Consider the following 14,360-nt stretch of genomic DNA (forward strand, 5'->3'; position numbering starts at 1 on the left):
CAACAAATCGGAGACCTTCACTTTCTACCATAAAGTGCTTCAAACGGTGCCATCTCAATGCTTGAATGGTAGCTGTTGTTGTAGGAAAATTCTGCTAACGGTAGATGTCGATCCCAACTGTTTTCAAAATCAATAACACATGCTCGTAGCATGTCTTCAAGCGTTTGTATCGTCCTTTTGCTCTGCCCATCAGTTTGTGGATGATAGGCAGTACTCATGTCTAGACGAGTTCCTAATGCTTGTTGTAATGTCTGCCAGAATCTTGAAATAAATCTTCCATCCCTATCAGAGATAATAGAGATTGGTATTCCATGTCTGGAGACGACTTCCTTCAAATACAGTCGTGCTAACTTTTCCATCTTGTCATCTTCTCTTATTGGCAGGAAGTGTGCTGATTTGGTGAGACGATTAACTATTACCCAAATAGTATTAAAACCACTTGCAGTCCTTGGTAATTTAGTGATGAAATCCATGGTAATGTTTTTCCATTTCCATTCCGGGATTTCGGGTTGTTGAAGTAGATCTGATGGTTTCTGATGCTCAGCTTTGACCTTAAAACACGTCAAACATTCTCCTATGTATTTAGCAACATCGGCTTTCATACCCGGCCACCAAAAATGTTTCTTGAGATCCTTGTACATCTTCTCCGTTCCAGGATGTATTGAGTATCTGGTTTTATGAGCTTCTCTAAGTACCATTTCTCTCATATCTCCAAATTTTGGTACCCAAATCCTTTCAGCCCTATATTTGGTTCCGTCTTCCTGAATATTAAGATGCTTCTCCGATCCTTTGGGTATTTCCTCCTTTAAATTTCCCTCTTTTAAAACTCCTTGTTGCGCCTCCTTTATTTGAGTAGTAAGGTTAGTGTGAATCATTATATTCATAGCTTTTACTCGAATGGGTTCTCTGTCCTTTCTGCTCAAGGTGTTGGCTACCACATTTGCCTTCCCCGGGTGATAACGAATCTCAAAGTCGTAATCATTTAATAATTCAATCCATCTGCGCTGCCTCATGTTCAGTTGTTTCTGATTAAGTATGTGTTGAAGAATTTTGTGGTCGGTATATATAATACTTTTGACCCCATATAAGTAGTGCCTCCAAGTCTTTAATGCAAAAACAACCGCGCCTAATTCCAAATCATGCGTCGTATAATTCTGCTCGTGAATCTTCAATTGTCTAGACGCATAAGAAATTACGTTCGTTCGTTGCATTAATACACAACCGAGACCTTGCTTTGAGGCGTCACAATATATCACAAAATCATCATTCCCTTCAGGTAATGACAATATAGGTTCCGTAGTTAACTTTTTCTTCAACAATTGAAACGCTTTTTCTTGTTCATCCTTCCATTTAAATTTCCTCCCTTTATGCGTTAATGCAGTCAAGGGTTTTGCTATTTTGGAAAAATCTTGGATGAATCTCCTGTAATAACCAGCTAGCCCTAAAAATTGGCGTATGTGTTTCGGAGTTTTCGGGGTTTCCCACTTTTCAACGGTTTCAATCTTTGCTGGATCCACCTGCATACCTTCTTTGTTCACTATATGACCGAGGAATTGAACTTCTTCCAACCAAAATGCACACTTTGAAAACTTAGCGTACAGTTTTTCTTTTCTCAGTAACTCTAGCACTTTTCTCAAATGTTCTTCATGCTCTTGATCATTCTTCGAGTAAATAAGTATGTCATCGATGAAAACAATGACAAACTTGTCAAGATATGGCCCACACACTCGGTTCATGAGGTTCAAGAACACAGCTGGTGCGTTAGTCAATCCAAAAGGCATAACCTTAAACTCGTAATGACCGTAACGCGTCCTAAAAGCAGTCTTCAGAATGTCATCCTCTTTCACCAGCATTTGGTGATATCCAGAACGTAAATCAATCTTCGAATAAACCGACGAGCCTTGTAGTTGATCAAATAAGTCGTCAATTCTCGGTAATGGGTAACGGTTCTTGATGGTAAGTTTGTTCAACTCTCGGTAATCGATACACAACCTGAATGTACCATCTTTCTTCTTGACAAACAGAACAGGAGCTCCCCATGGTGATGTACTTGGTCGAATGAAACCACGCTCTAAAAGTTCCTATAACTGACTTTGTAATTCTTTCATTTCACTGGGTGCGAGTCCGTATAGAGCACGAGCTATTGGTGCAGCTCCTGGTACAAGGTCTATTTGAAATTTCAACGGATCGATGTGGAGGTAATCCCGGTAATTCTTTCGAAAATACATCGGAAAATTCTTTTGCGACGGGAACATCACTGATGTTCTTTTCTTCAGATTTAACTTACTCGATGTGTGCTAGAATGATGTAACAACCTTTTCTTATTAGTTTTTGCGCCTTCAAACTACTAATAAGATTTAACTTCGCGTTGTTCTTTTCTCCGTACACCATTAAAGGTTTTCCTTTTTCACGCATAATGCGAATCGCATTTTTATAACAAACGACCTCTGCTCTTACCTTCTTCAACCAGTCCATGCCAATTATTACATCAAAACTCCCTAACTCGACTGGTATTAAATCAATCTTAAACGTTTCATCACCCAGTTTAATTTCTCTATCCCGACATATATTATCTGCTGAAATTAATTTACCGTTTGCTAATTCGAGTAAAAATTTATTATCCAAAGGCGTTAATGGGCAACTTAATTTAGCACAAAATTCTCTACTCATATAGCTTCTATCCACACCCGAATCAAATAAAACATAAGCAGATTTATCATCAATAAGAAACGTACCCGTAACAAGCTCCATGTCTTCCTGTGCTTCTGCCGCATTAATATTGAAAACTCTTCCATGACCCTACCCATTAGTATTCCCCTGATTCGGGCAATTTCTAATAATGTGGCATGATTTTCCACATTTATAACAAACAACGTTGGTATTACTTGCTCTGACACTATTCGTTCCGGCATTACTTGTTCCGACACAATTTGTTCCTTTAGTTCTGTTAAACTTTGGTCTGTAGACCTCACACTTTGTCACGCTATGACCATTTCTTTTACACCTGTTGCAAAATGTCGTGCAAAACCCCTGATGATTTTCTTCACACCTATGACATGGCTGTTTTTGGTTTTTGTTGCCGTTGTTGTTATTGAGGTTGTTGTTGGGATTGTTATTATTGTTGAAACGGTTATTGTAGTTGTTGTTGTTGTTGGGATGTTTGTTGTAGTTATTGTTAGGATTGCGGTTATTGTTGCGATTGTTGTTGCGGTTGTTGGGATAGTTGTTGCGATTGTGGTTGTAATTGTTATTGTTGTTGTACTGGTGACTCTTGTCACTGTTTTCCTCCCACTTCCTCTTGAGTTCTTTCGTGTTGGCTTCTTCGGCTGCCTGCTCTTTAATTCTTCCCTCAATCTGATTTATGAGTTTATGAGCCATTCCACTTGCCTTTTGTATGGAAACGGCCTCGTGTGAACTCACATCTTCTTGAATCCTTACTGGTAACCCTTTTACAAACGCGTCGATCTTCTCTTCTTCATCTTCGAACGCTCCCAGACACAATAGGCATAACTCTGTGAATCGTCGATCATACGTGGTAATGTCGAACCCTTATGTTCGTAACTCTCTAAGCTCTACCTTGAGCTTATTGACTTCGTTTCTAGGACGGTACTGCTCATTCATCAATTTCTTGAATGCCGACCACGGTAGTGCGTAAGCAGCATTTTGTCCTACCTGTTCAAGATAGGTGTTCCACCACGTTAATACAGTACATGTGAAGGTATGCTTAGCTTACTTAACTTTGTCCTCTTCAGTACACTTACTTATGGAAAACACCGATTCGACTTTCTCGGTCCACCGTTTCAATCCAATTGGTCCTTCGGTTCCATCAAATTCCAAAGGTTTGCATTCAGCGAATTCTTTGTAGGAGCATCCTACACGATTTCTTGCACCGTTAGCTGCATTGCTAGATTCAGAGTTATTGTTGGTATGTAGCACAGCCTGTACTGCGACTATGTTTGCAGCAAGAAAGGTACGAAATTCCTCTTCGCTCATATTCATGGTGTGTCGAGTAGTCGGTGCCATTTCCTTCAAAATAGCCAACTGAATCGAGTTAATCATACAGAATATTAAGAGTAGTTAATAGTATTTCGTAGCATAATATGAACTCATTTATAAAAGCTTTTTCTTCATATTAGCGTTTTATAAGTTTAAATTCGGGTACTACCTACCCGTTAAGTTCATACTTAGTAGCTAATATTCAATTCAACTACTACAATTCCATATGAAAAACTGATTATAATAATATATCACATATAAATATTCTTCAAACTTACAACATCGCTATATTACATATAACATGAAATATAGTACACTTTAATACATGACAGTTTTGAAGATACATGACAGTTTTGAAGACGACTTCCCATTCTTGGTCTTGTAGAAAATAACCGTTATGACCATTGGCTAGGCAGCATGTTGTAATGTCGTCAAAAGGACGAGGGTTTCGTAATGTCCAACAGCCCCGTAATAATCTAAAAACCTTGTTTCTCACCCCAACTACTGAATCTGTCACTTGTGGGAAGGTTTTATATAAAAGCTGCAATCCGATGTTCTTTTTCTCACTTTGGTAAGAAGCGAACATCACTAACCCGTAAGCATAACATGCTTCTTTATGTTGCATGTTAGAAGCTCTTTTAAATTCATGAAATCCTATGTTGGGATATGTTGAGTCAAAATAGGTTCTTAACCCGTAGCGTAACATTGCATTTGGGTTTCCTGCATTTAACGCTTTAAAGAAAACACGGCGTAACTTACGGTCTCCCCAATGTGATATACCCCACGTATCAAAGGAAAGCCTTTTATAAACTAAGGCATTTTTGGAAAGTCTTTCAAATGTTTGACAAGTTAATTTTACCATAATTAATTGTGCTGATGAATTCCGACCGACTCTAGATAAGATTTCCTTAATCATATCCTCTGGTAGATCTTCTAAAATATTCGGTTTTCTACTCTTAACGTCCATTTTGTTTTTATATTGTAAAATAGACAAGGATTAGATTCATAAAAGATAATTAACAAACAATACAATCAATTTTTACATTGAACATAAAAGTGCAAGCACACTACAGTACATATAATACACAACATGATTACAACCCTCTAATCTGAATCACTGGTTTCTTCTTTTTCGGACTTGGTTCGTTTTCCTAATTTTCTAGGAATATATGGTGTTCCTCTAATACGAGCTGTAATTTTCCACGATGGTTTAGAAAAACCTGGTGGTTTAGAGGTTCCCGGGTTATTGTTACAATTTAGGAAATACGGACGTTGCCGATTCAAATAAAGTTCATCGGGGTTGAAATCAGGTTTCTCTATTTTTATATCTTTTCCCTTATTATTTTCTTTTGCTTTATTAAATTGGGTCGAGGTAATTTCTATAACATCATCAGAATCCTCATCGGGATCCGATTCATCAGAAAATTGGTAATCTTCCCAATATTTTGCTTCCTCGGCGGAAACACCATTGACCATTATTGACTTTGGTCCGTTGGTTGAGGATTTTCTTTTATTTAACCGATTTACTGTAGGTATCAATATTTCTTCCTCCAGAACCTCTTCTTCTTCAGGTTCTTCGTCTTCCGGTTCCTCCTCTTCCGGTTCCTCTTCTTCCGGTTTCTCCGCTTCCGGTTCCTCTTCTTCCGGTTCCTCTTCTTCCGGTTCCTCTTCGGGAATTTGTGAATCTTCCCAAAGTATATTCGACTCTTCATTATTATTAGGTGAGTCGATGGGATTTATACTAGAGGTAGACATCTATCACACAATATCAAACACGTTAAGAGATTAATATATCACATAATATTTACATGTTAATAATATATAGTTTCCAACAAAAAAGTTAAGCAATCATTTTTTTTTGAAGAAAAACACGGTCGAAGTCCAGACTCACTAATGCATCCTAACAAACTCGGTAAGACACACTAATGCAAAAATTCTGGTTCTCTAAGACCAACGCTCGGATACCAACTGAAATGTCCCGTTCATATTGATTATAAACGTTCCATATTAATTGATTTCGTTGCGAGGTTTTGACCTCTATATGAGATGTTTTTCAAAGACTGCATTCATTTTTAAAACAATCATAACCTTTATTTTATCGATAAAGGTTTAAAAAGCATTACGTAGATTATCAAATAATGATAATCTAAACTATACCGTTTACACACGACCATTACATAATGGTTTACAATAAGAATAAATTACATCAAAAATAAGTTTCTTGAATGCAACTTTTACATAATATCATATAAGCATGAACTCCAAATCTTGTCCTTATTTTAGTATGCAACATCGGAAGCTCTTAATAATCACCTGAGAATAAACATGCTTAAAACGTCAACAAAAAATGTTGGTGAGTTATAGGTTTAACCTATATATTATCAAATCATAATAATAGACCACAAGATTTCATATTTCAATATACATCCCATACATAGAGATAAAATTCATTTATATGGTGAACACCTGGTAGCCGACATTAAGGAGATGCATATAAGAATATCCCCTATCATTCCGGGAAATCCTTCGGACATGATTAAAAACGAATTTGAAGTACTAAAGCATCCGGTACTTTGGATGGGGTTCGTTAGGCCCAATTGATCTATCTTTAGGATTCACGTCAATTAGTAGATCGGTTTACTAATTCTTAGGCTACCAAGCAAAAGGGGCATATTCGGCTTCGATCATTCACCCATATAATGTAGTTTCATTTAGTTATGTCTATTTCGTAAAACATTTATAAAACTACATGTATTCTCATCCCAAAATATTAGATTTTAAAAGTGGGACTATAACTCACTTTCACAGATTTTTACTTCGTCGGGAAGTAAGACTTGACCACTGGTCGATTCATGAACCTATAACAAATATATACATATATATATCAAAGTATGTTCAAAATATATTTATAACATTTTTAATACATTTTGATGTTTTAAGTTTATTAAGTCAGCTGTCCTCGTTAGTAACCTACAACTAGTTGTCCATAGTTAGATGTACAGAAATAAATTGATATATATTATCTTGAATCAATCCACAACCCAGTGTATACACGTCTCAGGCTAGATCACAACTCAAAGTATATATATTTTTGGAATCAACCTCAACCCTGTATAGCTAACTCAAACATTACTGCATATAGAGTATCTATGGTTGTTCCAAATAATATATATACATGGGTCGATATGATATGTCAAAACATTTGCATACGTGTCTATTGAAATGTCACGTTCTTATTGATTAAAAACGTTCCCTATTAATTGATTTCGTTGCGAGGTTTTGACCTCTATATGAGACGTTTTTCAAAGACTGCATTCATTTTAAAACAAACCATAACCTTTATTTCATCAATAAAGGTTTAAAAAGCTTTACGTAGATTATCAAATAATGATAATCTAAAATATCCTGTTTACACACGACCATTACATAATAGTTTACAATACAAATATGTTACAACAAAATAAGTTTCTTGAATGCAGTTTTTACACAATATCATACAAGCATGGACTCCAAATCTCGTCCTTATTTAAGTATGCGACAGCGGAAGCTCTTAATAATCACCTGAGAATAAACATGCTTAAAACGTCAACAAAAATATTGGTGAGTTATAGGTTTAACCTATGTATATCAAATCATAATAATAGACCACAAGATTTCATATTTCAATACACATCCCATACATAGAGATAAAAATCATTCATATGGTGAACACTTGGTAACCGACATTAACAAGATGCATATATAAGAATATCCCCATCATTCCGGGACACCCTTCGGATATGATATAAATTTCGAAGTACTAAAGCATCCGGTACTTTGGATGGGGTTTGTTAGGCCCAATAGATCTATCTTTAGGATTCGCGTCAATTAGGGTGTCTGTTCCCTAATTCTTAGATTACCAGACTTAATAAAAAGGGGCATATTCAATTTCGATAATTCAACCATAGAATGTAGTTTCACGTACTTGTGTCTATTTTGTAAATCATTTATAAAACCTGCATGTATTCTCATCCCAAAAATATTAGATTTTAAAAGTGGGACTATAACTCACTTTCACAGATTTTTACTTCGTCGGGAAGTAAGACTTGGCCACTGGTTAATTCACGAACCTATAACAATATATACATATATATCAAAGTATGTTCAAAATACATTTACAACACTTTTAATATATTTTGATGTTTTAAGTTTATTAAGTCAGCTGTCCTCGTTAGTAACCTACAACTAGTTGTCCACAGTTAGATTTACAGAAATAAATCGATAAATATTATCTTGAATCAATCCACGACCCAGTGTATACGTATCTCAGTATTGATCACAACTCAAACTATATGTATTTTGGAATCAACCTCAACCCTGTATAGCTAACTCCAACATTCACATATAGAGTGTCTATGGTTGTTCCGAAATATATATAGATGTGTCGACATGATAGGTCAAAACATTGTATACGTGTCTATGGTATCTCAAGATTACATAATATACAATACAAGTTGATTAAGTTATGGTTGGAATAGATTTGTTACCAATTTTCACGTAGCTAAAATGAGAAAAATTATCCAATCTTGTTTTACCCATAACTTCTTCATTTTAAATCCGTTTTGAGTGAATCAAATTGCTATGGTTTCATATTGAACTATATTTTATGAATCTAAACAGAAAAAGTATAGGTTTATAGTTGGAAAAATAAGTTACAAGTCATTTTTGTAAAGGTAGTCATTTCAGTCGAAAGAACGACGTCTAGATGACCATTTTAGAAAACATACTTCCACTTGAGTTTAACCATAATTTTTGGATATAGTTTCATGTTCATAATAAAAATCATTTTCTCAGAATAACAACTTTTAAATCAAAGTTTATCATAGTTTTTAATTAACTAACCCAAAACAGCCCGCGGTGTTACTACGACGGCGTAAATCCGGTTTTACGGTGTTTTTCGTGTTTCCAGGTTTTAAATCATTAAGTTAGCATATCATATAGATATAGAACATGTGTTTAGTTAATTTTAAAAGTCAAGTTAGAAGGATTAACTTTTGTTTGCGAACAAGTTTAGGATTAACTAAACTATGTTCTAGTGATTACGAGTTTAAACCTTCGAATAAGATAGTTTTATATATATGAATCGAATGATGTTATGAACATCATTACTACCTCAAGTTTAGTAGGTAAACCTACTGGAAGTGACAAGAAATGATCTAGCTTCAAAGGATCTTGGATGGCTTGAAAGTTCTTGAAGTAGGATCATGACACAAAAACAAGTTCAAGTAAGATTTTTACTCGAATTAAGATAGTTTATAGTTATAGAAATTGAATCAAAGTTTTAATATGAATATTACCTTGAATAAGAAAGATAACCTACTGTATATAACAAAGGTTTCTTGATCTTAGATGATTACTTGGAATGGATTAGAAAGCTTGGAAGTAAATTAGTAAACTTGAAGGGATTTTTGAAGTGTTCTTGAAGTGTTCCTCCTATGATGATTATAGCTTGATTCTTGAAGTGATTTTTGATGAAGATGATGATTAACTACTGGAAAAATACGTTCATAATAGTGTGTGTGTGTTGAGAGAGAATTAGAAAGAGAATTGGAAGTGAAATGGAGTGAATGATGAGTGGTAATTGGTGAGTGGTGAGTGGGGTTAAAAGGAGTTCTAGTTAGTTGAATAGCTCATGGTAGAAGTTAAAATTGATTAGTCATACATGACATAATCAAGAGTGGAATCCCATGCTAGTTCCTATTGGTATATACCCATAGTAAGTACGTTTTGAAGCTGTGTATAATACGGGTAAGAATACGACTAGAATTCTTGATGAAAGAAAAGAATGGGAAAGTAACTGTAACCATTTTCGTTAAGTATGAGTATTTTGATATATGTCTTGAAGTCTTCCAAAAGTATTTTAATACATCTAAATACACTACATGTATATACATTTTAACTGAGTCGTTAAGTCATCGTTAGTCGTTACATGTAAGTGTTGTTTTGAAACCTTTAAGTTAACGATCTCAATTAATGTTGTTAACCCATTGTTTATTATATCTAATGAGATGTTAAATTATTATATTATCATGATATTATGATATATTAATATATCTAAATATGATATATATACATTTAAATGGCGTTACAACGATAATCGTTAAATATATGTCTCGTTTCGAAATCCTTAAGTTAGTAGTCTTGTTTATATGTATATAACTCATTGTTAATATACTTATGGAGATACTTACTTATCATAATCTCATGTTAACCATATGTATATCCATATATATATCGTCATGTCATTTTTACAAGTTTTAACGTTCGTGAATCGCCAGTCAACTTGGGTGGTCAATTGTCTATATGAAACATATTTCAATTAATCAAGTCTTAACAAGTTTGATTGCTTAACATGTTGGAAACATTTAATCTTGTAAATATCAATCTCAATTAATATATATAAACATGGAAAAGTTCGGGTCACTACAGTACCTACCCGTTAAATAAATTTCGTCCCGAAATTTTAAGCTGTTGAAGGTGTTGACGAATCTTCTGGAAATAGATGCGGGTATTTCTTCTTCATCTGATCTTCACGCTCCCAGGTGAACTCGGGTCCTCTACGAGCATTCCATCGAACCTTAACAATTGGTATCTTGTTTTGCTTAAGTCTTTTAACCTCACGATCCATTATTTCGACGGGTTCTTCGATGAATTGGAGTTTTTCGTTGATTTGGATTTCATCTAACGGAATAGTGAGATCTTCTTTAGCAAAACATTTCTTCAAATTCGAGACGTGGAAAGTGTTATGTACAGCCACGAGTTGTTGAGGTAACTCAAGTCGGTAAGCTACTGGTCCGACACGATCAATAATCTTGAATGGTCCAATATACCTTGGATTTAATTTCCCTCATTTACCAAATCGAACAACGCCTTTCCAAGGTGCAACTTTAAGCATGACCATCTCTCCAATTTCAAATTCTATATCTTTTCTTTTAATGTCAGCGTAGCTCTTTTATCGACTTTGGGCGGTTTTCAACCGTTGTTGAATTTGGATGATCTTCTCGGTAGTTTCTTGTATAATCTCCGGACCCGTAATCTGTCTATCCCCCACTTCACTCCAACAAATCGGAGACCTGCACTTTCTACCATAAAGTGCTTCAAACGGCGCCATCTCAATGCTTGAATGGTAGCTGTTGTTGTAGGAAAATTCTACTAACGGTAGATGTCGATCCCAACTGTTTCCGAAATCAATAACACATGCTCGTAGCATGTCTTCAAGCGTTTGTATCGTCCTTTCGCTCTGCCCATCAGTTTGTGGATTATAGGCAGTACTCATGTCTAGACGAGTTCCTAATGCTTGCTGTAATGTCTGCCAGAATCTTGAAATAAATCTGCCATCCCTATCAGAGATAATAGAGATTGGTATTCCATGTCTGGAGACGACTTCCTTCAAATACAGTCGTGCTAACTTCTCCATCTTGTCATCTTCTCTTATTGGCAGGAAGTGTGCTGATTTGGTGAGACGATCAACTATTACCCAAATAGTATCAAAACCACTTGCAGTCCTTGGCAATTTAGTGATGAAATCCATGGTAATGTTTTCCCATTTCCATTCTGGGATTTCGGGTTGTTGAAGTAGACCTGATGGTTTCTGATGCTCAGCTTTGACCTTAGAACACGTCAAACATTCTCCTACGTATTTAGCAACATCGGCTTTCATACCCGGCCACCAAAAATGTTTCTTGAGATCCTTGTACATCTTCCCCGTTCCAGGATGTATTGAGTATCTGGTTTTATGAGCTTCTCTAAGTACCATTTCTCTCATATCTCCAAATTTTGGTACCCAAATCCTTTCATCCCTATACCGGGTTCCGATTTCCCGAATATTAAGATGCTTCTCCGATCCTTTGGGTATTTCATCCTTTAAATTTCCCTCTTTTAAAACTCCTTGTTGCGCCTCCTTTATTTGAGTAGTAATGTTATTATGAATCATTATATTCATAGATTTTACTCGAATGGGTTCTCTGTCCTTCCTGCTCAAGGCATCGGCTACCACATTTGCCTTCCCCGGGTGGTAACGAATCTCAAAGTCATAATCATTCAATAATTCAATCCACCTACGCTGCCTCATATTCAGTTGTTTCTGATTAAATATGTGTTGAAGACTTTTGTGGTCGGTATATATAATACTTTTGACCCCATATAAGTAGTGCCTCCAAGTCTTTAATGCAAAAACAACCGCGCCTAATTCCAAATCATGCGTCGTATAACTTTGTTCGTGAATCTTCAATTGTCTAGACGCATAAGCAATCACCTTCGTTCATTGCATTAATACACAACCGAGACCTTGCTTTGATGCATCACAATAAATCACAAAATTATCATTCCCTTCAGGCAATGACAATATAGGTGCCGTAGTTAGCTTTTTCTTCAATAACTGAAACGCTTTCTCTTGTTCATCATTCCATTCAAATTTCTTCCCTTTATGCGTTAATGCAGTCAAGGGTTTTGCTATTCTGGAAAAGTCTTGGATGAACCTTCTGTAGTAACCAGCTAGTCCTAAAAACTGGCGTATGTGTTTCGGAGTTTTCGGGGTTTCCCACTTTTCAACAGTTTCTATCTTTGTCGGATCCACCTTAATACCTTCTTTGTTCACTATGTGACCGAGGAATTGAACTTCTTCCAACCAAAATGCACACTTTGAAAACTTAGCGTACAATTCTTCCTTCCTCAATACTTCTAACACCTTTCTTAAATGTTCACCGTGTTCTTGGTCATTCTTTGAGTAAATAAGTATGTCATCAATGAAAACAATGACAAACTTGTCAAGGTATGGTCCACACACTCGGTTCATAAGGTCCATGAACACAGCTGGTGCATTAGTTAAACCAAACGGCATGACCATAAACTCGTAATGACCGTAACGTGTTCTGAAAGCAGTCTTTGGAATATCATCTTCTTTCACCCGCATTTGATGATACCCGGAACGTAAGTCAATCTTTGAATAAACAGACGAGCCTTGTAGTTGATCAAATAAGTCATCGATTCTCGGTAGTGGGTAGCGGTTCTTGATGGCAAGTTTGTTCAACTCTCGGTAGTCGATACACAACCTGAATGTACCATCTTTCTTCTTGACAAACAAAACAGGAGCTCCCCATGGTGATGTGCTTGGTCGAATGAAACCACGCTCTAAAAGTTCTTGTAATTAGCTTTGCAGTTCTTTCATCTCGCTGGGTTCGAGTCTGTAAGGAGCACGAGCTATTGGTGCAGCTCCTGGTACAAGATCTATTTGAAATTCAACGGATCGATGTGGGGGTAATCCCGGTAATTCTTTCGGAAATACATCGGGAAATTCTTTTGCAATGTGAACATCATTGATGCTCTTTTCTTCAGTTTGTACTTTCTCGACGTGTGCTAGAACAGCATAGCAACCTTTTCTTATTAGTTTTTGTGCCTTCAAATTACTAATAAGATGTAGCTTCGTGTTGCCCTTTTCTCCGTACACCATTAAGGGTTTTCCTTTTTCTCGTATAATGCGAATTGCATTTTTTTAACAAACTATCTCTGCTTTCACTTCTTTCAACCAGTCCATACCGATTATCACATCAAAACTCCCTAACTCTACTGGTATCAAGTCAATCTTAAATGTTTCGCTAACCAGTTTAATTTCTCGATTCCGACATATATTATCTGCTGAAATTAATTTACCATTTGCTAATTCGAGTAAAAATTTACTATCCAAAGGCTTCAATGGACAACTTAATTTAGCACAAAAATCTCTACTCATATAGCTTCTATCCGCACCCGAATCAAATAAAACGTAAGCAGATTTATTGTCAATAAGAAACATACCCGTAACAAGCTCCGGGTCTTCCTGTGCCTCTGCCGCATTAATATTGAAAACTCTTCCGCGGCCTTGTCCATTCGTGTTCTCCTGGTTCGGGCAATTTCTAATAATGTGGCCCGATTTTCAACATTTATAACAAACTACATTGGCATAACTTGCTCCGACACTACTTGCTCCGCCATTACTCGTTCCAACACCATTTGTTCCTTTCGTTCTATTAACCCCTGGTCTGTAGACCTCACACTTCACCGCGCTATGACCATTTCTTTTACACTTGTTGCAAAATTTGGTGCAGAACCCCGAGTGATACTTTTCATACCTTTGGCATAGCTGCTTCTGATTGTTGTTGTTGTTGCGGTTATTATTGTTGTTGGGATGATTGTTGTAGTTGCTGTTGTTGTTGTTGTTGTTGTTGTTGTTGTTGTTGTTGTGCCGTTTGTTGTAGTTGCGATTGATGTTGCGATTGTTGGGATAATTGTTGCGATTATTGTTGTAATTGCTGTTGTTGTTGTATTGGTGATTCTTATCACCGTTTTCC

The sequence above is a fragment of the Rutidosis leptorrhynchoides genome, chromosome 3 (assembly GCF_046630445.1).
Source record: "Rutidosis leptorrhynchoides isolate AG116_Rl617_1_P2 chromosome 3, CSIRO_AGI_Rlap_v1, whole genome shotgun sequence".
NCBI classification, from domain to species: domain Eukaryota; kingdom Viridiplantae; phylum Streptophyta; class Magnoliopsida; order Asterales; family Asteraceae; genus Rutidosis; species Rutidosis leptorrhynchoides.